The sequence below is a fragment of the Aythya ferina genome (assembly GCF_964211825.1).
Source record: "Aythya ferina genome assembly, chromosome: 4".
In the NCBI taxonomy this organism is placed as follows: domain Eukaryota; kingdom Metazoa; phylum Chordata; class Aves; order Anseriformes; family Anatidae; genus Aythya; species Aythya ferina.
Genome location: NC_140300.1, coordinates 68,705,574 through 68,731,505, shown reverse-complemented (window position 1 = coordinate 68,731,505; position 25,932 = coordinate 68,705,574). Strand labels below are relative to the sequence as shown.

Sequence of the window (25,932 nt, the reverse complement as noted above, 5' to 3'; positions counted from 1 at the left end):
GAAAACAACACGGCTTTACCAAGGAATGTGGTATGTGGTAACAAAATTTTCCAGTATCAAACATAAACCTAAACAAACATAAACAGCCAAAGCGAAAGTAAGACTGGACATTTGAAACAAAATTAATTGGTAAAAATGAAGTACAGCAAAATGATCCACACTGTTCTTAAGCTTGACAACATGTTTGCCAAATTTTATAATATTTAAGGGCAATCCTGAACTTCAACACATCAGTATTTTTAACAAGAAATAGATATTACAAGCCTTGTCCTATCACGAATTCTGTTCATTAGAAACTGCATTATTTAACTACTATTCATTCTGATTATTTTAGGTAATCAAGCTAGGGTTTAAAGCTTAATCCATAGAATTGCACAAAACAACTTTTATGGATGTTGAATGGGAACCTCTATGTAGCCTTGCAAGTGTGAGGCTTGCAATCCATTCCTTCTTGGTAACTTTATATCAGGCTCTTAAAATAACTCTTCAGGTTCACCCTTGTCTGAACTAGCTCCTATTATTGATTAGCAAACTTGTTTATTATTCTTTTGAAACTAAAAAAATATGAGGCAGTTCAATAAATAAAACAATTTCATGCTATGATAACATTGCAAATAAGAAAAAAACATCTAGTTATGTGTGTCTGTGAGAGTAGGGTTTAACGGTCTAACATACTGAAATGAGTCAAGTGGCAAGCCTATCTATTCTTAGCTCATCAGGCAAGCACAGCTCTGAAGTAAATTTACTGACTTAAAGAGAACTGCACTTCTTACAACAGATCCAATTAGATATACTAATTCACATGTTTTGTAGCTAGCTCTCTTTTATAAACATCACTGTGTGCTGCTTATCACAACAGGATAACATATAGCTATGAGAAACTTATTACAAAATTTGTATATTTTCCATCCCCTTCTTGTACAGATGCTTATTTCCATCTAAGTGTAAAGTAATGTACTTACTGAAATAGCCTATTTTTAGATCACGTCTCCAATTTGTAAAGATAATTTTGGAAGTAAGCCTCTTAGAACATTTTGACAGGTTTCCTAGAATGTTGTCAGCTGCACCTGGGAGAAGCACACTTTATTCCATCAGTCATGTTATTAAAAAAAGTATTGAATACTACTGGAAGTTGAAGAGATCCCCACTGAGCTCCACCATTTTGATGGTGCAAGATTGATAACTGCTGAGAATAGTTTTCCGAGCAGGTTCATACAAAATCTTACAGCAAATTAAAACAGGTTAGGATTCTCAAATTGCTTCTAGTTATATGAGGCAAAACCCCAACTGAATTTTGATTTTTGTTACTTTTCCATGCACATGACCTGTCAGTTTCCCATAGCAGAAACTGAATAATTATGGCACTACTTGTTCTTGCAAAAAACATGTTGGGTGCTAATCTTCTCCCTCATATTCTAGGCAACTAAAGATTTTCCTTTATTTCTTTCCATTTATTTTTTCTTTTTTCTTTTTCTTTCTTTTTTTTTTTTTTTTTTTTTTTTTTCATGTTTTTGCTCTATTCTAGTTTTGCATCGTCTTATGCACCGCCCAGAATTTGAAAGATCTTTGAGATTTCATCATCCTGGTTATCAAGCTCAGTGGATTTAAGAACATCTAGAATAGTCCTAATCTTTTATTCCCTAAGTGAAGATCTTGGTGTTGAAATATTAGATAAAAAATGAATAGGAAGATACTGTTTTATCTTCAACACTCAGGGGACACATTCCTTACCCACGGAGATTTTCTTGGTATTTATCTGTAAACCTATATAGCAAGTACTGCATATACACATGCAAGTACTCATGCACATAAATGCCAGCCATGCCACTGGATGGAGAAATACTGTTTAAAATCTTTTAATGCTGCAGTTATCCCCATGCTTAGATGAAATAAGTATGTGTACAAACATGCATGTTGGTATTTCACATTACTTATGTAATTTGGATACACTCTTAATAATCAATAAAATGTGGTTTACCTAATTAATGTAAGGGAGGTGACCGTCATTCATGATTCCAAAACATTATCCCCTCCATGATGCATTTAAGTAATTTATGTGGTCTTGAGTAATTTTTTGAATTTGCAATTCAGTAATAAACCTGTCATAGACTTCAAATATGAAATGCTAATCTGGCACTGGACCTCAGTTTAGTTATTGTGCTTTCATTTTATGCTGTATTTGTGCTAGGGTTCAAATTTATAAATCTCAGTGTGGATCATTTTGCTTCCTTTTTATATGGGCATCTGAAACCATTTTTTTTTAAATTGAGATGTGTTAAAACTTCACCATCAAAATCAAGAGATAAGTGATTAATGAGGTCCAAAGATTTCTTAGAGTTGTTACTTCATGGAGTTTATAAAAGAATGGTGGTTTAGCAGATTAGTGAAGGAAAAGCACACTGAGGAAAGGCATCTGAAGCATCCTGATCTTGCATACATGTAGCCCATGTCTGAGCACCTGAAGGCAGCAAGACTACCAGCCAAGGAAAAGCTCTTCTGTGCTTCTGCACCTTTGTTCCTAGTCCCTGATTATTTGTATAGGAACTGTAGTAGCAGCATTTCACTCAGTTGGTATTCAATGTCTTCATTTGAAATGTCATACACATTTGGCACAGAAAGTAGATCGATGGATAGCAGGAAGTACAAAAACCTGCTGTGGATTTATTTTTACAGCATCTTCTGTTCAAGCTGAGTTTCTTTAAAACAAAGATCTTTCTAGAAGTAGGTGGATTTCTTCTTTTTAAAGCTGTTTCATTTCTATTTGTAAAAGACACAGAGGGCCTTATAACAGTCCTTGACTCTCTATACAAGATTAGCTTCTTAAGTATTTATGGAAATGGAAAGGTTAATAAAATGAGTGGGAGAGATAGTGAATTTTTTTAAAAAAGAAATACAAGTGATTAAGTTTTGTAAAACATTGTAAACACTACAGATTATTAAAGAGAAGTTCTGAGAGAAAAATAATTAGAAAAAGTTCATTTTTATTATAATATCATGTAGCTATATTTCTGTGGAAACAAGATCCAGTGAAAGCGAAGAATCAGTCATTAAACATGTTATGCCTTCCCTTCCGTGTATGGAGTTATACTCACTTTTTTCTAATTTATTTATTATTATTCCTTATTTTTTATCCATATAAGTTTATTTGCATGAAATGTTACTAGTAAGGAGGTGAAAACTTAAAAAGAGTTGCTTCCAATGAACATTAGGCTTCTATTTCTTAATAAAATAAGTGCAAAGATAACAATTTAAAAATTAAATAAAAATAAATTAGGCAAATAAAAATGACTGGCACAGACCAGAAGCACCTTATCAATATGATTCACAAAAATGCTAAGATAGTTACAAAGAGGTGGAAATTCTTCAGAAGGGTCAAAGAATTACAGAAAATGGAGATGCATAAAACCACTCAAATATTTAATTGAAGCCATTGGTAACCTTTAGAGCAATAAACTTGAACTGAAAATATCTCATGAGAGTATGGCTTTAGATTATTATTATTTTTAAACAGAATTAATTTTGTTTCCTTGTCAAAGGCAGACCTCAAATACAGGCAGCTCTTGCCCTGTCAAAATATTTAGCAGAGCTGCCTGTTATATTTTCTCTTTCGGGGAATAAGTGCAGCGTATGAGATTGCTTCTTTATTACTGCCAGCAGCCTCCTTCCCAGTGACACCACTGTACATCGCCCCTTCCCACCGTGTAAGCTTTTTGATAGGGTCTTGTTCCCTGCAGAGGTGGGATCAGCATCACTCTCTTGCAATTCCATTCCCACCTTCATGGCAGATTTCTACATCACTTCAGAAAATTGCCTATTCTTTCTCTACTTTCGGTTCCTCCAATATGTAAAGCGGTGGCTGGAAAGGGAAAATAATAGCCACTTTTGCTGATAAAACGCTTAGAATGTTACACATGAGAAGTACCATATGCATGGTAAGTAATTGCAATAAAGAAAGAATTACTATGAATTTTTAAGCACTTCAAGTGCTGTGGGAAAATTTTGCCCCTCATTTTTTGATGCTATTCATACTTGGATGGTTACTCCTAGGTTCATCATAAAGAGTTTCCTCATGTGTACAAATTTAAAGGACTGTTTTATAGATCATAAAAATATGTACTCAATTACTTCAAATAACACTTGGGGAACTGCATGCAAATGGTGCATAAATTGCTCAATGAATCAAGCCAAAGTCGCTTTCAAAAGCAGTGTCCTGGTTTCAGTTAGAACAGAGTTGATTTTCTTCCTAGTAGCTGGTAGAATGCTATGTTTTGGCTTAGGAGTGCTGATAACACCCCGATGTTTTAATTGTTGCAGAGCAGTGCTTATACCAAGCCAAGGACATCTCAGCCTTTTGCTCTGTCCTGCCAACAGGCAGGCTGGGGGTGCAGCAAGAGCTAGGAGGGGACAGACCCAGGACAGGTGACCCAAACTAGCCAAAGGGGTATTCCATACCATCTGACGTCATGCTAAACAATATATAGGGGTGGCTAGCCGGGGGAGGGGGCCGGACTGCTCGGGGTTAGGCTGGGCATCGGTCAGCAGGTGGTGAGCAATTGCATTGTGCATCACTTGTTTGTACACATTAGTAGTAGTAGTACTATTATCATCATTGTATTATTATTATTATTATTATTTTCCTGTCTTATTAAACTGTCTTTATCTCAACTCACGGGCTTCACTTTCCATTTCTCTCCCCTGTCCCAGAGAAGGAGGGGGGAGGGTGAGCGAACGGCTGTGTGGTGTTTAGCTGCCGGCCGGGTTAAACCACAACAATCAGAAACCTGGGGGTAACTGACATCAACAAACGCATACACACTGTTAAGAAGGAAAAGCTTATTACTGCAAAGTGGTTTTCATCTGCACTGTAAATAAAATAGGAGCTTTAAACAATGCCACTTCAAACATGCATCTGCAGCAATTTTATTATTAAAACTGGTAGTGGCTGAGGGACAATCAATGTACTTTAAGTCAATATTGTTTTGATTTGCATTACAGTATACTCGTACAACATATAGATTTAGAAAAAAGCTTATCCTCCATTGCAGATTGTCCCAAGAAGCTTACTTAAGCCCTATATATCATAAGCTGTAAATCAAAGGCTTGACACCACAGAGCTCCAGTAAACTGACTTCATGAAGTTGGAATTTTCTTCTTGCCCTCTGCTAAGAGGGGTATTATTAGCATCAAGGTTTCCAAAATGCTTATATTTATTATGATGCTTTTAAAAAAACAAAAGCAAGGAAACAACAACAAAAAAAAATTATCAATTGACTGGGGCTTATTGATTTTTTTTTTTTTCTCAACAAGTTTTAGCTCAGATTCAAATACCTCTGAAAATCAGTGCAGATTTTTATTTATTTTTATTTTTTAGTTAATTTTATTAATAAGTTCCCAGTTGCAGGGTCACTATTGTACAACTAGAGCCTGATGGTTTGGGGCTTTTTCACACATAAGCCAATTTTGAAGCTTCTGCTAATTTACATGGAAGACACTAAGATGTAAAAGCCCAGATGTGGTTCCCACAACCTGGCCAGTATGGAATAAAGAGAGGCATAAGCCCCTGCTGGCTCTTACTTTACAGTAAACGTATTAGAGTAAGTACATTCCTCTTTCACTGCCTATGGAAGATGCTGGTGGAGGAGGTGGAGAGAACCCATTCAGTTTGGCCCTCGCTTCCTCTGTCCATGCCTGTGCTCTGCTGGGCCACCTGGAAGCTCCTGGGGAAGCCCTCGCTGTGGCAAAGGGAGCTCACTCCCACCTCAGGCACTGGATCGCTTCCCTGGGACTGCGAAACACTGCAGATTTGGAGGCCCTAATAGTGCCTTAGTATATGATATAATTCCTATCATACCTTTATCAAGCACCTCATACCTGTGGACAGCAAAACATTTCCAATACTCAGTAGTCTTCTCTGCTCCCCTGAGAGAGACTAGTGAAGGCAGGCAGACGACAAATGGCTGTCTCCAGTCACCAAGCTATTTGATGGTTGTGCAAAGGGCACAGTTTTTATGTCAATCTCATTGGATAATTTGTTGATACTTCAATCTGCAGAGCAAAGGAGAGAAGATCTACACTGCTTCGAGATAGGGTCTATTGATTTTATTTTCACTACTGCATTAGGAGACTGCATTAGGAGCAAAAAAAAACAGCATCTGAATATAAAGAGGAAACACAATTCAGTCAGTACGGAATAAAATAAATATTAGTACTGTCACCCAACATCATTATAAACCATTCCAATCACTCCAGGCAGAGCAGAGGTCCCTAAATACAGTTTTTACTTCTTGACTGTTCAAGACTGACAATTGTTTCTGATGTCAAATGAATCAAAAAATGTGCTTTCCACTGTGTACTTTAAATCATGAATCTCCAGTTTACAAGGAGTATCTGACTGGACCTACTGCGTTTATAGTGCAGTTCAAAATAATTCATTCCTTCCCCTTCCCCTCCTTTCCCTTCCCCTCCTTTCCCCTCCTTTCCTCTCAGTATTCTTCCAGCCTTTACTTCAAGAATATCTCAATACCTTGCTCTTGAATATAACCAGATATATATTGTGCCAATTATGCCAGCAAGTGATGCTTCATATTACATTTTTGAGCCAGCCTTTTCATGCCTCTGCTTATGCATGGAGCAAGTTCCTCACAAAGACAATGCATTGTCCTCCATTAAATTTCTCCTTGGGACTAGCTCCTTTCATGATGAGTATTTAAACCAACAGTGACTAAACAGCTCAGATGCTGCATCTATTCTACGCTGCATCTACCTCAACACAAATCTCATCTTTACATTCAGCTACTGGCCATTGTTACAAGCGTTTATCAAGCAGCTTTGAAGTATTGGGTGGATGTTCTCAAGAATCTAACCTAAACATACCAGATCACTGCATTCTTTGGAAGAAAAAATTATTATTATTATTATTATTATTATTATTATTATTATTATTATTATTATTATTTTGTTGTTGTTATAAGGCAAAAGTCCATTTGGTCACAAGAGGTTAAAGTACCTAACTCCTTGTGAAACTTCAGTGCCTTTGCAAAGTGGTGTGCAGACACAGACCAAAGAAGAACCATATGGCACACAGTAGGCAACATCCACTCCTGTGGAATGCATCTTTGTGGATGCATTTGTGTGCTGTGAGGTTATAATGCATCCACTGTACATACAGCATCTCAGCAGACATGTTATGCATGCTAATAAAAGGTAGAGAAATACTGCAGAGAGGGGACAGCACTTAAAGTACATTTCCTCTTGAAGTGTGTATATTTCAAATAAGAGCACAAACCAGGTAAGAAATGTCTGTGGACCACATCTTAGATCTCTGATTCTTTGAGGATGTACATCAGAAAAGCATTTTTTTACAAATTATTTCCTCATGGATGCACAAGTACTTCCTGACAGAATTAAGAATTGAACACTAACCTTCGGACTTTCGGATCAGCACATTAACCAGCAAACAAGGTGTTACCTTTGCTACCTCACATATAACATGATAGAGAGAATTTAGGCCAGTGACTACAAAATCAGTTAAACATGGTCAAATGCTGTCCTTTCATTTCATTTGAAATACTTTACCAAATTCCATGAATTTAGATGCATTTATTCCCATGTATGGAGTCCTGTTAATGCAGAAGCTCACCCACAAAACTTTAGACATCATAAGATATAAGACCTGTCTTTCAGGACTAAGTCTTGAGGAAAGGAGATTACCTTTAAACCCTGTGCTGGGGTAAGTTTTACACTCAGACTAATCTTTTTTAACAGCCTCATAGAAAATATATTATATCTCTTTTTGTTTGGTTGGTTAGTCAGTACTTAGGACAGAATAATTTAATCAATAATCTTTATATTAAAGTTTTTTGACCTTCACACCAAATAGTTCCTGCTGCATTTAGTGACATTGCCAGACTGTTGACCAGTGAATTTACAATCCAAAATCTGTTTTCTTTTTCTCATATGTCACAACCCAGCAAAACACTGTGGTGTAACTTTATGGCTGCCATGCACAAATTCATGTTTTTCTAAGATTTGAAAGCTTAAATTGCTCCTCTGGTTAAAGCAGACAGCATTACTATCTTTATCAAGCTGTTGGATGCTTCACGCGATTGCCTGAGTCACTGGCAAAATAGCTTGAGGCTAGACAGGTATATCACTCTTTAGAAACAGATGGTGATGCACACAGGAGATTTGAGAAATCCACATTCTCAACACAGTAACAGATCTCTCTAAAAAGTGCTGTCCAATTTATTAAGGTTTACACAAATTTCAGCTGTTACTGTGTTACCCGACTATTTAAGTACACTATTTGTAAATAGGTGTCAACACAAAGGCTTTTTTACTTTCTGGGAATCTACGTCAACAGATAAGAATAATAAAACCTTTTATGTGCAATAATTATTTTGGCAGAAACAGTAAATTCTGAAAATTTGTGTTGAAAATTAGCATTAAATAAGGAAATTTTGGTCATCAATGCCTGAAGTGCATGGTTTTCTGAAGAAGATGCAGTATCATGATATTACTTTTGCTATTAATAGCTTAGAGGGAGGGAGGAAAAAAAAAAAAGGAAAAGAGAAATGTATTCTTTTCGCAACCATTTTCTGACTCTTGCTGTTTCATCATCCAGCTATCTATCTGCACTTTCCTCATGGTAATAACTGAACAGACAGCTATTAAGTGGGTATCAATATTTCTTTCCCACCCAACCTACTTAAATAAACGAGCACGATATGTCAGTGTACCCTCACACAACATTTGGTATCATAATCACATTACTAATGCCAGCTCTGAAATATGAAGTAAGCATCTTGTAGCTAAATCCACTACTTATTTTTTTTGTAAGAGTAACTAAACTTTGTCTTCAAAATGACTGCAGAAGCTGGGAGGAAGACAGAGAGAAAAAATATACTATTCCTAGATGTCTGCATTTCAGTTTTCACTTTGGATTTTTGACTTTTATATTTGGTGAGAGCTTTACATAGAAAGGAAAGCAAATGAGTACCAATTTCCTCTTTACAAATACGAAGATAACAAAGTATAATGGCATGCATAAATCTTAATCATCATATTACTTAGAAATTAATTATTTGGATTCTAAGCGTAGCAAACAAATAAGCTGGTAACTGCCCCTCAAATCCAGCAATGTTTCCAGCACAATCAGCTGTCAGAAAAAGTCTCCTTCTTTGGAGATAATCAAAACTCACCTGGATGCAATCCTGTGTAACATGCTCTAGGTGATCCTGCTTGAGCAGGGGGGTTGGACTAGAGGATCTCTGGAGGTCCTTTCACACCTCAGCCATTCTGTAATTCTATCATTCTGTGAATGAAAAAAGACAGTGCTTTATTATTACTACAGCTTAATACTTAATTTAGCACTTCAGTGTTTTTTTTTTTTTTTTTTTTTGTTTTGTTTTTGTTTTGTTTGTTTTTGTCTTATAGTAAACTCTGAAGTGTGTTCAGTATGGTTTTGTAGTAACAACTACTCAAGATTTTAGAGGTTGACAACTGAGAAGAATCCACTATGTTTCTGTCTCTCAGCAACTCCTCTGAGCAAGGAGATGGAGTTTGGAGTGGACATTGGCTTTTCATTACTGCTGCATTCTGTCTAGAACAGTTTATGTAATTGCTAGCACTAATTTCAGTTAGGAACTAGGTATTTGCCAGCATTTTTTGTGGCTTCTTTTTGTCTATATTTTTCAAGTTTTTATATTTTGCAGTTATATTAAAGTTTTATATTTTGAAGTTTATAACACTGATGATCATTACAAAAGATGAAAAATGAGCGAGGGACATAGTCAATGTGTAATAGCATTTAATAGCAATAGTGGCTTGTTCCTCTCTCTTGGTCAAACACAGGACTAAGACAATCAAGGGAATATATACAGTTGTTACCGAGAATGAAGAGAGGACAGCGTTTCACTACCATGATAGACACGGAAGGTGGCATAACCCAGTAGTTCTTCAAGATTTGGAGTTGTAAGGGGAAGAAAACAACCAATGCTAGAAAACAATTTATTTTTGTCAACTAAATAAAGATGAATTTGCTTGCTTATGATCTTTCTAGAACCCACTGTCTATTCACCTACTCTTCAGGAAATGGAAGATAAACAGCATTAAGTATTACAGCTAAGAACAGACTGACTCATCTTTTGCTTTACAAAATATGGGTGACATCATTCCTGCAGCTGCTCGGCATGAGGGAGGTCAGTTGGTGATAATCCTTGTCAAACATGTCCAGCAAGAACAGATGAAGAGTGGAGCCTTCACATCATTATAATCCCATTCCCTCTGAGATTGTAGACTCTCTTTTGGACAAACACAGCGTGGTTCAGGGCTTCACATAATGTCAGGGGGGATATGTCTAGTCAGGAGGAAATCAAGCCAGGCAGCAGCCACTTTTGGTGGCATTGCTCCATGGAAAACTGGTAGATAATTCACCAGAAAATCCACTGGAAGTAAATGCTGATTGGAGATGCATTACTTCTAGCTTCTTGGCTTTGCTCACTTTAATGCGTACTCATTGTGTGCACGCACAGTGAGGGAGTAAACAATTTAAGCTAGGCTACTAATGCTACCATGACTTGTGGCTGAATTTTCTTGCCAGGGAAAGAAGCCAGATAGCAACATGAAGTGCCCAGACCTCTCTGATTTGGGCCTGAAATTTGCAAGGTGGTAATGGAGATTCATTGCAGATCCTTACGGCAAAAATGAGTATGGACATGCTTTGAGGCTCCCAGTCACATACAAATATTTGCAGCAAGTCTCTTTCTCCTACCCTGTTAACTTGGATGTGGTCAGGAGTATCTTGATACCCCAAAGGGAGTGGGTAGGAATCATGGTACCACTGGATAATACATTACTTCTAGTGTAAAATTCGGAAAGCTGGGGACTAATTTTATCAAGAAGTTGCAAGAAATACCCTAACTATATGGTCACCAAAAAAAAAGTGTTTAAGTTTCTGGATAGAAAAATCATTACAGATTTTAATGCAAACTCCAGTCAGTTTCAGGGAAGTATTTCCCTTTTATTTTAGTGGTCTTCGCATCACGGTCTTAGAACTTTTTTTAATGCAATTGCATTCCCCATTCACAAGCAACTCATGTCTTCTCAGTAGCCAGCTGGGATTAAGGTACACTTAGTGGGGAATATTCATCTTTAAGCTAAACACAGAGGTGTACAGTGAGGCAACAGTGAGAAGTCAGTAACAAAGGGCAAGTAATAGATAAGTGCACTTTATTTAAAATGTACAGCAACTAAGAGCCACTTCATTGCATTGTCACAATTCAGAGGATAGTTGGATAGGTACCATTTTGTCAGCACAGGAATAATGCACCTTTACCCACTCTTTCCAACCAGATAATAACGTTCTGATCAATTTTAGGCTATCTTCATTGTTGAACCACAGTCTGTACAAATAAGTACACAATTAAATCCACCACAGAAGGCACTAGTCTACTGAGACTGTCTTAGAATATTGTGAAATCTATAGAAACCTTCCCCAAGGACCTTGATTAGTCAGGTGGTATTTCATTCTCAAAACATTCCAGTATAGGAATGAATAGCAATCAGATACCTAAGATTTTTATTTTCTCTTCAGAATATCAAAAAAAAAATCTTTTTACTGTGGGAAGCTGACATTTCAATAGAACATGAGAAATGTACGTCATGTCCATAAGAAACCACCGTGCCTTTCTATCCAGGTACCGATTCAGCCTGTGCATCTAAAAATATCAAGACATTATAATGCCACTTCTGCTTACACTGAGTAGTACCTTGCTCCACAAAGTTTTCTATCAAAATTAATCTTGCATGTAAGAAACAAATGCTGGAACTAAATGCCTTGATCATCAAATCTAATACTCCACAATGACAAAGGACTGTGCAATAAGTCTTTAATTCAGCAGGGGCAGAAGAACAGCTGCTTTTTATACAATTCTGTAGAAATCACGCCTTACCACTCCATAGCAAACTTAGGAAAGCAATATGTAAGAAAATCATAGGCCTCATGAACAATATCTGAGGTTCTGGAAGTATCATCAAACTTGTTACACAAAACTCCACAGTGATCCTAGGAGAAGGCTGGTCCTCGTATTAAAGTCAAAAATAACGACGACACTAACAGAAATCCATAACAGAAATCCCTGCCAGTTTCACTTGAGGGGGAAAATGTTGCTTGACCTCCAATCTGATAATAAACTTAATCCCAAAGAAGTGAGCAAGACTAAAATATGTTTCCATGTGACAAGCATGGAAGAGAATCAAGGTCCATTTAATGAAATATGTTTTAATCAATACAGCTAGAATAAACAGTACTGATACATACAAAACACAAAATCACATTTATGTAAATGGATCAATCATTTTAACTAAAATAAACTGTACTCATACTTTTGCAGGGGACATGTTGTTCTATTTTAATTGTATCATAAACAGCACAGGCAAAAAAACAAACAAACAAACAAACAAAAAAAACAAACAAGGGAGAGTGAGAGAGCAGTTGTGGTGGAGCTTGGCTGGCCACCTGAGTAAAACCAGCACACCCATAAGTCTACATGTTGAGTTCGTACGAGTAACAAGCCTCGTGGAATGCCAGGTTTCCAGGCTTCTCTGTGGTATACTTCTTGTCCTACTTTTTGCAGGTCCTCCTCCACTTTTAGACATACCTCTGAGCCAAAGATTTTGTGCAAAAAAAAAATACCAGGGTGATTCTTATGCCATTCTGCAAAGATTGTCAACTTTTCATGCAGAAATTCCATGCTCCGTATATATTTCTGTGTATACAATCTTGTATCACATCTAGAATCCTAGTGAATCCATCTCTATCTGAGAAGGCTGTACTACAACAGGTCAAACTGTTTCATGAGAGAAACTTTCTCCTGGAAATACCACGATATACACATACATATATATGTACATATATAAATTATTCCTGTACTGGCAACAAACTGAGTGCAGCTGCGGTGAAACACTTACACTGAACTGTATTTTTCATAATTGCCTGTGTTTAAAAACATCACCCAACAGCGCAACTTACATGGTCACCTATTATACAAGGCTCAAGTTTTCATTCAGTGTTTGATTTTTTTTGCATCAGCTGGGAATAATTCTACTCCAAGAACTTGTTAGTCGTAAGACGCATCCATCTGAATCCTCTCCAAAATTTCTCATGGTATAGGACAAAAATTTCCCACACCATACAGAGAAACTTAGTGTGACGAGATGAATTCTTTGGCTAGGTTGAAGCAGCCACAGTTTTGGGAACCATAAGCCACTGTTAAGGACTCCTGGAAAAGTTTGTGTTACCTCTTTCTTCAGAACTAAGAAGCATCACTCTAAAAGACTGATAAAAAGGCCTATTCATTTGTGTAATTGTGATTTAATATACTTTAGTATACTCATTGCTTAACAAGGTAAGAGGTAGCTGAGGTCCATTCAGTCACTGTGATGCCTCCTGCAGAGCAAGTTCTCTGTCTATTGTGACATTCACATAGTTTCATAAATAGGAATTTTCTTTAAGTCCCACTGTCTCCAACCCTAGAAATACCTTTGCTAGTGCTGAAGTTCAGTATTACCTCTGCTGCTTCTGGGAATGCTGACAAGTCTTTCTACCAGTGTTGAAAGACAACCTTCAACAGATTTTCCATTGCTGTCTAGAAATTTCTGTGTGGTGACAAAATTTTATGTGGCATTTCAAGTAGCCCTTTAGGCATTTTAGAGAGGTGAAAGTCCTCCTGTCCTCCTCCAGTCCCACATGCTGACAGGACTTACATGTCACTGCATTTAACTTAATTTTAACCCTTAGGTTAAAATTAATCTTTGTTACCATAGATATTTTTGTCTGATTTAGTCAAGGACAGTAAAAGCATGGCTTATTCAGGAAACTGTAATAATACCCTCAACTCTCAAGTTTTACTCAAGGAATAGAGAGAACTGCTCATGCTTTCAGAATTTGTCTAGACTTCAGCCTTGACACAAGCTCTAGTCATTACTCCCCCAAGTCACTTTTTAAGGAGTGTGGTTACATCTAAGGTCCTACCAGAAGTCTGGCCTTTCACCAGGGTATAATTTGAGAAGGTTGGTAGTGATTCTAGTAACTTTTTGTTTGTGCACTCAGATCAGAGGCATGTTTTGTTTCATTTTGTGAGAATGCAGAAAGCATGGGGATGCAGCAATCAGAGGCAGCAAACAGCAACAACTGTTTTCTCATCAGTCTCTGGACTCTGCTTCTGGGCACCAGGTCCAGGATCATCAGAGGGCTCCTGGGAAATTTCTGAGAAACTTGAGGGTGCCTCCTACTGCCAGGTAAGGACAAGTTAAGGGGAGCCACAAGAGTACGGGCAAGAGGAAGCTCTAGTAGTTTCTGTGAAGCATGGTCAGCTGCCCTTAGCCCTGAGTACCTGGAGCCTTTGCTGCAGCTACCCTTGATTTGGGAGAGCCAAGCTGGTGTTATGGAGAGGCCAATACAAAATCCTCCTGAGTTTAGGGTGGAATTTGATAACTGCCCTTGTTTTTTCAGGTGACTGCAGGTATAGAACTGAACCAGTTTAAAGTCACAGCCAAACACAAAACCAGTTCCTCTGAAGAAGTACACTTCCTGATTGTGATTCCTTTCAGCTTTTGAAAAGGCTTTTCATTCTCCAGTTGGTTGGGTCACTGCTGCTTTCTACTTCTTGATCTCACAGATTATTCACTGCTCCTTCCATTAGAGATGCTAATTCTGTTGCTTTGGGCCAGAACAAGTTCCTTTTTCAGCAGTCATCTCTAAATGTTTTTATTGCAATGCCACAAGTCAATCTGTCTCTCACTTTCAAACATCTAAACTATCATGCTAAATGTCATTAGTCTTTTTGTCTTGACCACCTAAAGACATACAATTTCATTCTTATTCCAAAGACTCTACATCCAGAAAGCATTCTGTAACAATGTTGAGTTTGATTTCATATGACTGTTAACATTTTTTACAGATCTTCAAAACAACTGCCCCATTTTCTGAAGCTATAGTGACAGCCTTAAAAAAGAGCAGATTCTAGACAAAGAAAGAAACTGATTTTCCTTTGTCTTGACTAATCATTACATCTGTAGCAAAAGAACACTAATATAATTCTCCAATAAAGTGTTTCCAAACCTCACTGTTTGCATTAAATGTTTCTATGTTTCAACCTTCTCAAACTTTTTTGTAGGCATATTTTTCCAGTCATCACCATTTTTGTAAAAGGACAGTTCAATTCAAGACAAATAGGCTCAATTCTCCCTTCTATAGGTCACAACTTGTTTAATTTTAATAGTAACAAAAAAAATGGGTATGGGAGGGTCTCACTTCAATAAACAGGAAGCAAGGATGAGACTGCAAAGTCCTTGCATATGGGACTGCATGTCCCATAATATTCTGCATAATATCCGGGATTCCTTTAGCTCCCAGGTCTCAAAAGGAAAGAAAACACTAAATAAACCATTCCTTCATAATATTTGGACAGTTTTATTTGATAGACAGAGTGTAAATATACTGTGTGCTTATCTTTGTAATGGTTTTGCACCTAACCTTCCACAAAACAATTTCTTTTAAAAATAGCTGCATTTGAACATTAAAGGACAGCATGCTGTACGGACATATGCAGTGCTTGTTCTTAAAGGCTGGACTTTCTACCTCTTTTTCTGTTTCAGGTTAAAACAAAAATCTATAATGTTGAAAGCACATAGCTTTTTTTTGTGCTCAGCCATTTGATTATAGTAATCACATTTTACTTCCCAAATTTTCCCTTTCATTTGCGTGAGGAAATTCTACCTTCTCTTTTTTGTTGGTGTTGCTCAAAACTTCTGCTCTTTGCAAACCTTCTCTCACAACCAGCAGTGTTTTGTTTCTAGGATCTCTCTCAGACTTACAAAGCCAGCTAGTAAGGTCATTGAATCCTCTGGGAAGGACTCTGATAATGCCGCATAAGCCATTATCAGATTAGAAATTCCTAGTGACACAACTGCTTTCCTTTCCATTCTCCTCAGATGCACAATTTGGGCAGCAGACAACATATTGATCTTTGGCATATTGTTTAACATGTAATATACATACTACAATGTGGTAACATTGAATAGAAAGCTTAGACTACTTATTTTGTTAGCACTGCATCTCCCAGCTCTAACCATTATAGACATTTGTGTGTTATTTTAACTTTTTTTCTAATTACAGATACTAAGAAGAGGAAATAACTTGCCCTATGTAGTTTATTTTTTGATATCTGACACCTTCCCCTGACTGAGACTTCTATTTGAGATATTTACAGAATCAAATTTCTCCATCACTTTTTATCTTCACAAGTCACAAATCTTTTATTCTCTGTTGACTCCTAGCCACCAATTGATTTTCAGCACTTTTAAAAAATACTATTAAACTATATACACTTCAAAACTACCTCCCCCCCCTCTCCTAATGGTGTATTTCCAATTTACAAGCAGTACACAGAAACAGGAGCTGTACTTCCAATCTCTGTAGACTGTCTGACTTTACAACCCAAGCCTTCAGCAAGGCAACACAGCAAAGCATCAGGCTATTCTAAAACTCCACCAGAAGAATCAGGCAATCCAGAGATTTTTTTATTTTATTTTTATTTTTATTGTTTTACACAGTTCAAGGGGCTCAAAAATATTTGCTAAAGACCTGCATGCACACAAGTGCTTCAGGGAATGATGTTCTCCGTAAGGAAGTCCCCGTGCACTGAAGGATATTGTTAAATGCCTTCCAAACCAGTTATCATTAATGTGCTATTCAGAACACACGCACACAGCGCTTTGTTCAGAAAACTGCAGTTACCACAGAGTTTCAGCTGTCTCACTTCATGCTGTGTAGCAATCCATCAATCCTGGGATTACTTGTAATACTCATCATATTCCAGACTTTAGACTGTTGCCAGTAACTACAATCATAAAAAATAAAAATTGCCAAAATGTTTCCTCTCATCTTCATAAAAGAGGACTGTCCCTATAAAATTACACTGGCCTGTGACCAAAGATGGGCAATAATTAGCACTGGAGCACTGAGAGGTTTGGATTTCATTCTTTCACAATACAGCCTGGCTGGAAATGAAGGGTATGTGACAAGAGATAACAGTGGTTCTCATCTTCCACTGAAACAGAATCTGCTTCCAGATCTGAAACATAAGCTAGTTTCTTTCTCATTCACATATTTCATGTACACATAATAATACATTTTCAAATCCTAAGTCTTATGCATCTTTCTGTCCCTCACTGCTGCCTTGAAAGCTAGACTTGTCATAATAAGAGAAACAGATTTTAAAATTCAGTAAGGAAAAGAAACCTAACTAAAACTATGTAATACTCCTTAAACCTTTCCAGATTTAACCTGTGGACTCTCTCCTATACATAGAGGAGATTACATGAGTGGCTATGAGGAATTCTGCACTACTATTGAGGTGACTAGCATGTAACATATAAAACTTAATGATTATAGCCAAACTCATATCCATAGATCTTTGACATTGCACCAGAAGTCTGTAAGAGTTTGTGGGGGATGGATTTACATCTGTATGAATGGCAATCTTCCAAAGAAAGTATTGTTTTGGTACTCATTTCTTCAAGCTTGAATCTGATGGAGAAACAAACAATTCTTTTGAATCTCAAAGGTATTATTTAAAATGTAGATATGTAGTTCATTCTAGAAAACTGGTTGAGATCACATTTCCCTCAAAGAGAAGAAATCAGAACTTAAACATCAATGGCATTATGATTATTATTTTCAGGGTAAAAGTTTTACTGTATAATTAGAAGAATAAACACCTGTTGCTGTAAGAAACTCTCAACAATGCACAAAGAAAGCAATCATCTTGAGAGCCTGGCCTATGAAGCAAACAAGTAAATACTGTAAAGTAGTAGGAGACGCAAATCAGATATTTCAGTTTTTAGGTATTTGGTTTTGCAACAAAAAAAAAATCTGAAATTTACAGCAGAAATCTGTAAAAGGTGGAAGCCACATTTTCTTTAGTTATCAGGATATGACAAGGCTGACTATTTCTGTGAAAGGCATTTTTTAAAGGACAGTAGGTCTCCATTGCCACAAGAGCACCAGAGGAAACAGAATGAGAACCTTTACCCTGCAACATGACTGATGAGCAAGAGGATGGTGCACATTGTTTCTATGAGTAGAATGAACAGGAACAACTTTCTCCTGTATGTTACCCTTATTTTTCATTATGCTTGACATTTATGAGACTTATTGTAACTCCTGAACTGCCTACTGCAGTGAGCAGTAGGAGATAAGGCTTTACAGTTTTGTATTATGTAGGCACAGAAAGAAGAAAATGCATGAGAAATTGGAATGACATGGCAGTGACTTCGACTGTGAGATGGTGTCCTAGGTGATGCTGTCAAAAAAAACATGTTCTGTGTACGTATTTCAGAAGTTCCGTACATAGTGAAATTATATAACTTTTTCTTTTGCTGTGCTGCAACTTCTAATGTTGGAGTGGAAATAGGACACAACCTGTGCTTGATGTTCCCAGCATGTTTAATGGTACAGCTATTCCCAAGAGTTCACACTTGCCTGGGACTCCAAGTAGGATGTTGCCAGGCATAGGCAGTTTAACGTCAGTGCCATTCCTGTTACAACTTGCCCAGAATGAAAGCGGAAGAAAAATTTGGCTTCAAGTTGGTGAATCACATTAAAAACTATCACAGATACTGCAGGTAAACTAGGCATTTTTTAAAACTGTCCTCTTCTTTAAAGACATCCCTTTATATATAGAGTCCTTAATATCAGGTAAAGGCATGCTACATTACTTGTTTCTCCTATTAACAGAATTTTAGTAATTGTTACACCCTTCCTGAACATACATGAAATTCAGTCTGGACCTAATTCATCCTGATGTAACTACACAATGTGGTAACACTTGGTCAGGACATAGGAAGGCAGAGCTTGTTTTGGAAAAAACAATGTTTGAGGATTCATTTGTCAGGGACAATTAGCAGTAAGTATTACTACTGTAAACAACATAAGCTACCTAACAGAGCTCTTGTCCAGTCCATTAAGCTTCACTTAGGGAACTTGCATTCATTTCAGGTATGCAGGACTGAATTGCTAACAGCCTCTGACATAAGCACAGCTTTTCTAAAGAAAGCAAAGAAAAAGCTTTGCCACCAGTCTACCCTTTGTACTTGGAAGAAAGCAGTGAGACAGCTGTGTTTCCAGGGATTGTTTTAAACTGGGCATTTGTGCCAGTTTTTTACTTGCCTGGTGTCACTAGAGCAACCCAAAGCAGCCAGATGCATTACCAGGATCTGAGCCTCTGAGTAACGAACGCTTCTTGTTCTGAGAGCCAATTTCCTTGGACATTTTCCTCTGCTATTATTCCTTTCTTCCTTTTCAGTTTGTTTTAAGAGTGCCAAAGTTATGATCTCAATATACTATAAGCCCTTCAGATAACAGTTACAGGATTATGAAGAGTAGTTGAATGACGAGCAGTGGAGCCAAGTATGTCTTGTCTGGTGCTAAATCAACATTTTCGGAATATTTTTTTCCTCTGGTGCTAAATGTTGAAACCATTCAAGCATTTCACATATGGCAGTATCTCCTTAAATCCTCCCTTCTGTTTAGTCAGCTTCCATGTGTACCACTAGACCACTATTCATACACCACCAACCACACAGGGAAACAATTCTTAAAATCTCTGTCTTGGTTCTCTTCATGCTGATTCTACAGCTTCTTTCCAATGTTGTAGTCATCACTCTGATAAAAGGGGATCTGTTCTTTACAGCAACATAAATCAGCAATAGGCTCATCGACTTGAGCTAAAGTTATTTCTCACTCCTATGTGTGTGTAGGAAAAAAAAATACTATCACATTACAGCACTCTATTAAATGGTACTTCAGTGCCTCCGCAGAGATTGGGATACACAGGCCTTCAGTAAGAGGACAAACTGAAGAAAAAATATTAGAGTGCTCCACCTTTGCTGTAGAGGATTTGGCAGTACACTAACTCATTGCAAAAAGGATGTTGGAAGGACAGTGTTTAGGAATTGTAGACAACTGACAGAATCTTGTAAGAGTCTACTGTCTATCACAGTAGCAAGTAGATTTAACAGAAGAACAATATACAATCCATACAATTGAGAAGCAAATGTAGTATTAGCCAAGATTTAATGGAATAATAAAAAAAAATCTACCACACAGAAGTAAAAAAAATTACATCAATACGTACTTGCTCTATCTAGGTACAAATGACCAAATAATGTTCTTGTCACTGAACTGGCATGCATACTTATATGAGAAGCTGAATAGCTGCATGTTGTGATGTAACATTAAAAATTAAAAATAAATACTTTTGGCTGGGTTTAAACTAAAGAAAACTGAGTAGCAATCACTATGGACTTGATGTGCGCTGAAGAAGCAATTCAACACTTTAAAAGCCCTTCTCCAGATCCCCAGTGCATTTCTTCATATGTTCACATACGCACCCCTTGTGCATATGTGATGCCACTCCTTGGTGAGACATGTTGCTAAATCTTCATTAAGATGTTTTATGCAATTCCTGTAAGTAAGTCTCACCAGGGTGAGACTGCCAGGTTCCTCACTGGAGATCCCTTGTCACTGCTGGGTGAGGAGGGAGATAAATGGGAGGGGAAAGGACATCCCTGTGCCTCCACAATTTCTACAGTTGCTAACATAAAACCCCGAATGCCTTACTTTTAAGGAGACTGTACCTCTATCTTTAGATCAAAAGGGTGTATGCACTGAAAACAAATTCAAATAAAGGTTGACAAATAATATACTAGACTGCCAGTCTCACTGATATGTTGATAGGTTTTTCAAAAGATCTGCATATGACTGAATTTTCAGGTCTTCCAGGTTCCTGCCAAAAAATGCAAAAGTCTGGAAATCCTCACCAGTTCTTTCATGTCAGAGCCTGCTAGGCAGCTTCGTTCAACAGACCCATAAAAATGAAGCTTTCAGACTTGTAGGACAGCTGTCTGTTGGACTGTCTGCATGTTGCAGTCTCGCAAGATCAGCTACCAAATCGGGGAGCTCATCAGTCAGCTGATGAGTCCAGGAACCTGGACACCCAGAAACATCTCTGCTCTGGATTAAGACATATGGTGGTCATAATCTGTGCACCTCTCTCCACTTTATTCAGTGGTAAACAGCTACGAACCCAAGAAAGGTCAGATTGATTTCACTTGATAGCTGCTGGAGTCCCAGACAGTTCATGCTGTCCATCTGCTGTTCTTTATGTCAATCACACCTTCCCCCCCACACCCCCGGTAAGCCTACCCCCCTTAATCTTTTTCCAAAAAAAAAATAATAAATAAATAAAAAAATACTTTGTCTTTATAATCTGCCACCTATTATATAATACCCCTTATGTGTTGGTGTTTAGTTTTATTTTTGTTTTCTTAACACTTCAGCAAAAACAAAATACTGTATCATTTTACTAGATACTTCTCCTCCTACAGCAGTGCTTTGGTAATTTATAGATCAGTGAAAAACAAACTCCCAAGACATTTTATGGAGCAGATCTTCAGCTGATGCAATGTGGCTTAGCCCTGCAGGCTTTGATGAAGCAATATCAATTTACATCAAGTGAGGATCTGGCCTTGCTGTAACTATTCCTTCTTTGAAATAAGGCATCAAGAACCAGAATGCTCACAGCCAAATGTACAGCATTAAAAGGTTAGGAAGGATAAACTGCCTGATCAGTGTATGGGAGGCCACAACTGTGCTAAAGAAAGGATCCCCTGATTTGGGGCTTTCCACGCTATATTCAGCAAATAGGGCTGCAAAACTAAAAAATGATTCACTTGCTTCTGTTTTAGTTTTAGCATGAGCCTGGTGTGGTTGATGTCAACAGCTGACTGTAAAGGCTTTGTTAGTTCATGATAGAGGTGCTGTGCGATGACTTCATGCTTTCTGTGCTGCCAAACTGAATGGATCTTATTCCAAGATTTAACATATTTCCCTTACCTAACCCAACTCTCAGTGCTCACAAGCTGACTTGGGCTACAGGGGAGTTGTACACTTTTCACATCAGCTGAAATAGCAAAGGCAAACACTTTGACTTTTTATTACCCTCCCTTACTTCCGTGACTTTTCAAATTAGCTAGCAATCTCTAAGCCTGATATGCTGTGCTGGTGAGCTGCTCAGCGAGTGCAGAAGTGGTGATTTTCCTTTGAGTATTACAATTAATAGGCCTACCAGTTCATTGATTCATTAATTCAAAATGAACACATTCATTCTTTCATTCTTTTTTTTCTTTTTGGTTGCACATGGTTCATTTCAGACATATTCCCCTGTTTTCAGCAATGTAAGCAAATTAACACCAGAGAGATTCAGAATCTATGAAAATGCATCCTCTGAGCATCTGTTAAGTAGATTTTTGTTATGCCATATAAATGAGGATCAGACCTAGGTCAGGTCAAGCACTGTGAAGGACATGCTAAACATATCAATTTACAGCAATCACTAATCTCTGTTGTCTGCCTTTTTAAGACACAAAGTAAGAGCTTATTTGTCAAACTAACATGATTTTTGTCAAACTAACATGAATAACAGAATTATTGGTAGAATTAACATCTATAATGGCAAAAGGAGGATGTCTTCAGATTTTTCTGATATTTAAATTCCTTTCTCACTTCTGAGGATCTATAGGGGTTTTGCTATTTGCAATTTTCGACAGAATAGAGCAGTGTTAACAACATTTGGAAAATACAGCAGGAGTATTCTAAGCACATCCATTAGGAAACATAAGCCTGGAAACCTTTCAAAAACCCAGAAGTTCCTGCTTATCTACATTAGCCTCTGCTCTCTTGCCTCAGCAGGGATGAAGGGGATCAGAATAGATTAGGATGACTAGAAAGACAGACAGACAGACCGACCAACCAACCAATCTATCTCTGGTCCCCTTCTGTTAAACAGTTGGCAGGCTGTTGTCAGGAGTCTACCTAATGTGCAGCAGTGAACTGATACACACAATGCGTTACAGGGACAATGCACATAACATCAGTGAAGAATGCAAAAATCTTGGCTTCACTACCATTGTCACTCTCACAGCATATCCAGACAACAGCTTTTTTTTTTTTTTTTTAAACTCTTCTTCATACTACAGAGGCAAATGGCAAAGAAAACTAGGCAGAGTAAGTTTAAACAGAAAGGATCTTAGTAAAATTGTGAGCTATTTCTGAAGTCCTTAAAGTGCCAGCCTCATACCTACACTAGGACAACTGGCAGTGCTAAATATGAACAAATTAAATTTGTTACTTTATATTAGGACTAACAGTATGACTGGTTTATGGCACAGACAACTGTCCCCTGGGATCCTGGCCAAGACAAAGAAATGCCTTTTTTTTTTTCCTTCTAATGCTAAGGTGAATTTCCAGTAAGGGGCAACAATGAAGGGCTGTGACGATGTGTAATGCCAGGAAGAGAGCAGTGGCAGAGTTGAGTTTCTCAAGGACTAGTCTTCAACCTGATTTCATTTAGTGCTTCGTTAATGGTCTCAGTCTGAGAAACAAGACTGTGGTAATTAAGTGTCTGGATGACAAGGGGAAAGGAAAGAAAAATATTGAAAAATTGTTACCTAAATATAAGAAAGGATATCAGGAGGAGTTGCAGTGACCTTAAGAAATAGATTAATGAAAGCAGAACTGGTACCTCAAGGGACAAAAAACTTCTACTGTAATCTCAGATCTCACTATAGGAGAGCACCTATGGGAGAATGAGAGACTTATGGATGTTCTGGGCAGTCACAAGCCAAATGAGAAAGGAAAAGAACACCGTCTGTCTGCATTGAGCAACATTCTCTGTAGAGAGCTCCTGAAGCCTCACATTGTGCATAACGTGAATGACTAATGTTGTGCAAGACCACTTCAGTGAATGAATAGAAGAAAAAACATGAACTGAACTTATTCTTTTAAATCTACCCTGAAGAAGGCACGGGCCTATTATGTATAAATGCTTCATGAAGATGTAAGAAAACTACTTAAGTAAAAGGCCAATACTTGAACAAGGATGTAGATGTGATCAGAAATGCACAAATCTGTAGGAACATTATGATACAGGAATTTTATTCAGTACTTCAGACTGAAGTTTTCATATTTATTTTTTTAGGATTATGACCAGTAGCTACTTTCATCTGCTTGAAAAATTAAGGCATTCCACCTCCACTGTTATGCTATTAGAGCTGTAAATTAAAGGTTAAAAAAAGTTTTTTTTTTTTTTTTTTTTTAATTAAGAAATGTACTTCACCCCCAAGTGAAAGTTTGGAAACTCTGTGACAAGTGTGAATTTAGAACACAAAGTCCTGCATTCCCTCACATACCAACAAAGGATTATATTTTTAATCAGTACTCTAGATTTCCTTACATTAATACACCTTTCCAGGGTGTTCAGAAATACAGAACTTAGAGACAGAATAAAGCTCACAATACATGGGATCTTGAAGTAAATGGTGAGACACTCTACAGTGAAACAGGGAAAAAAGTGTGTTTCATTTAACTGAAATCAGTGAATGCATTTCAGAAAAAGTATACTTATTTACACCTTCACTCAAATATCCTTAGTGACATAAACTTTGGGTTAGAACCTAAGATTTCAACCCATTTCCAATTCTATGTGAAAACACTGCCTTAAATGCAACTGTTTGTTAAGAACAGCCTCATTACTGAGAGGATGTTTGTTGTAATTAGTTATTTCATTTTACTTTTGAAAGGAAATTTTATAAATGTTATTCAGGCAATAATACTTAATGATACATTTCAATTCCATTTTACTTGAATTATAAACCACAAGGACCAGTTTTTCATTGCAGAGCTGAAGTATGTTCCTTCTGAATCACTAAAATCAGCATTTTGCAAGGCATTATCCCTCAATTACCAAAACTATTGTTTGACAGGATATTTTTTCTAAGGAGACATACAGCTTTGAAGACTTCATCACACACTGAAGAGTCCAGCCAAATGAACAGCATCTTTACAACAATTATTACACCAAAAAGAATATATGGATCTGCTAGCAATTTCCTCAGCTAGAAAAAGAAGCTGTCTGAAGGTGCTGTGACTAATAAGTCACCAAATCAGCACTTCTTTTATGGCAGCTTTGGAGAAAGACCCAAATAAATCAGATTTGTCATAAGTCTAAATACCATTTGAAATGTCAGCTGGGATTTCGAACTCAGTGTACCACAGCAATGTGTTTGTAAGCCTTGACTGCACTTCACAAGAAGCTTGTTGTTTTCAGAGATCAAGAAGCCATTTTTTTGTGGGGAAAAATTCTTTTTTTTTCCCCCCATCATCTTTCTTATATCTGTTTACATCAAATAAAGATGCTCAGTCTGTTCAATTTGAATGTACTTTATTCTTAGCAAACACACTGCTGACTATGTAAAAGTTGCTCTGTCAGAAGCTGTTTTAAACAATCCTGGCTTTTTTCCCCCCTTTCTGTTTTCAAGAAGCATGGGTAACAGCAACAGCAAAGGGCAGTCAAATTGTCTGTAGTAACAAGCAGCTCATTTACCTTCATCATTTTAAAAATGCCCCTTTGCCTTAGAAAAGTCCTCTATTCTTCAAAAGCCCTCTGCTGAAATGTAAATGGTTACTCAGTTAAAAGAAAGGAAGAAGGGATTTTACACCAGCTACTTCATGGCATTTTGGTTTTCAGTCATGAAAAAGCAAATGTAGAAAGTGAAATAGAATAAGGTCCTAAAAGGGTCATCAGCAGAAAGTAAAAACGCATTGTACTGGATTGGTTCAGAACATCTGATATGCACATCACCAGACCGAGCTGTACCATTATTTTTCTGTAATACATCATATATAGGAAAACATGTCTATGTAGATCATAGATGCCTCAAAATCCTCACATATATACCAAAGCCAGGAACTAATGCAGGTTAATAAGCCACCAGTAACCAACAGGTGGAAGACAGCATTGGTTGTACATG

General features: G+C 37.3%; 1 long non-coding RNA gene across 1 annotated transcript in view; it reads right to left on the bottom strand.

Annotated features, from left to right (window-relative positions):
- The window catches only part of LOC311436853, a 291,205-nt gene that overhangs the window by 250,397 nt on the left and 14,876 nt on the right, over nucleotides 1-25,932 (bottom strand). The window contains exon 2 of the long non-coding RNA XR_014693127.1: nucleotides 9,201-9,313. This is a non-coding gene — a long non-coding RNA (uncharacterized lncRNA). The remainder of the gene's footprint in view (nucleotides 1-9,200; nucleotides 9,314-25,932) is intronic.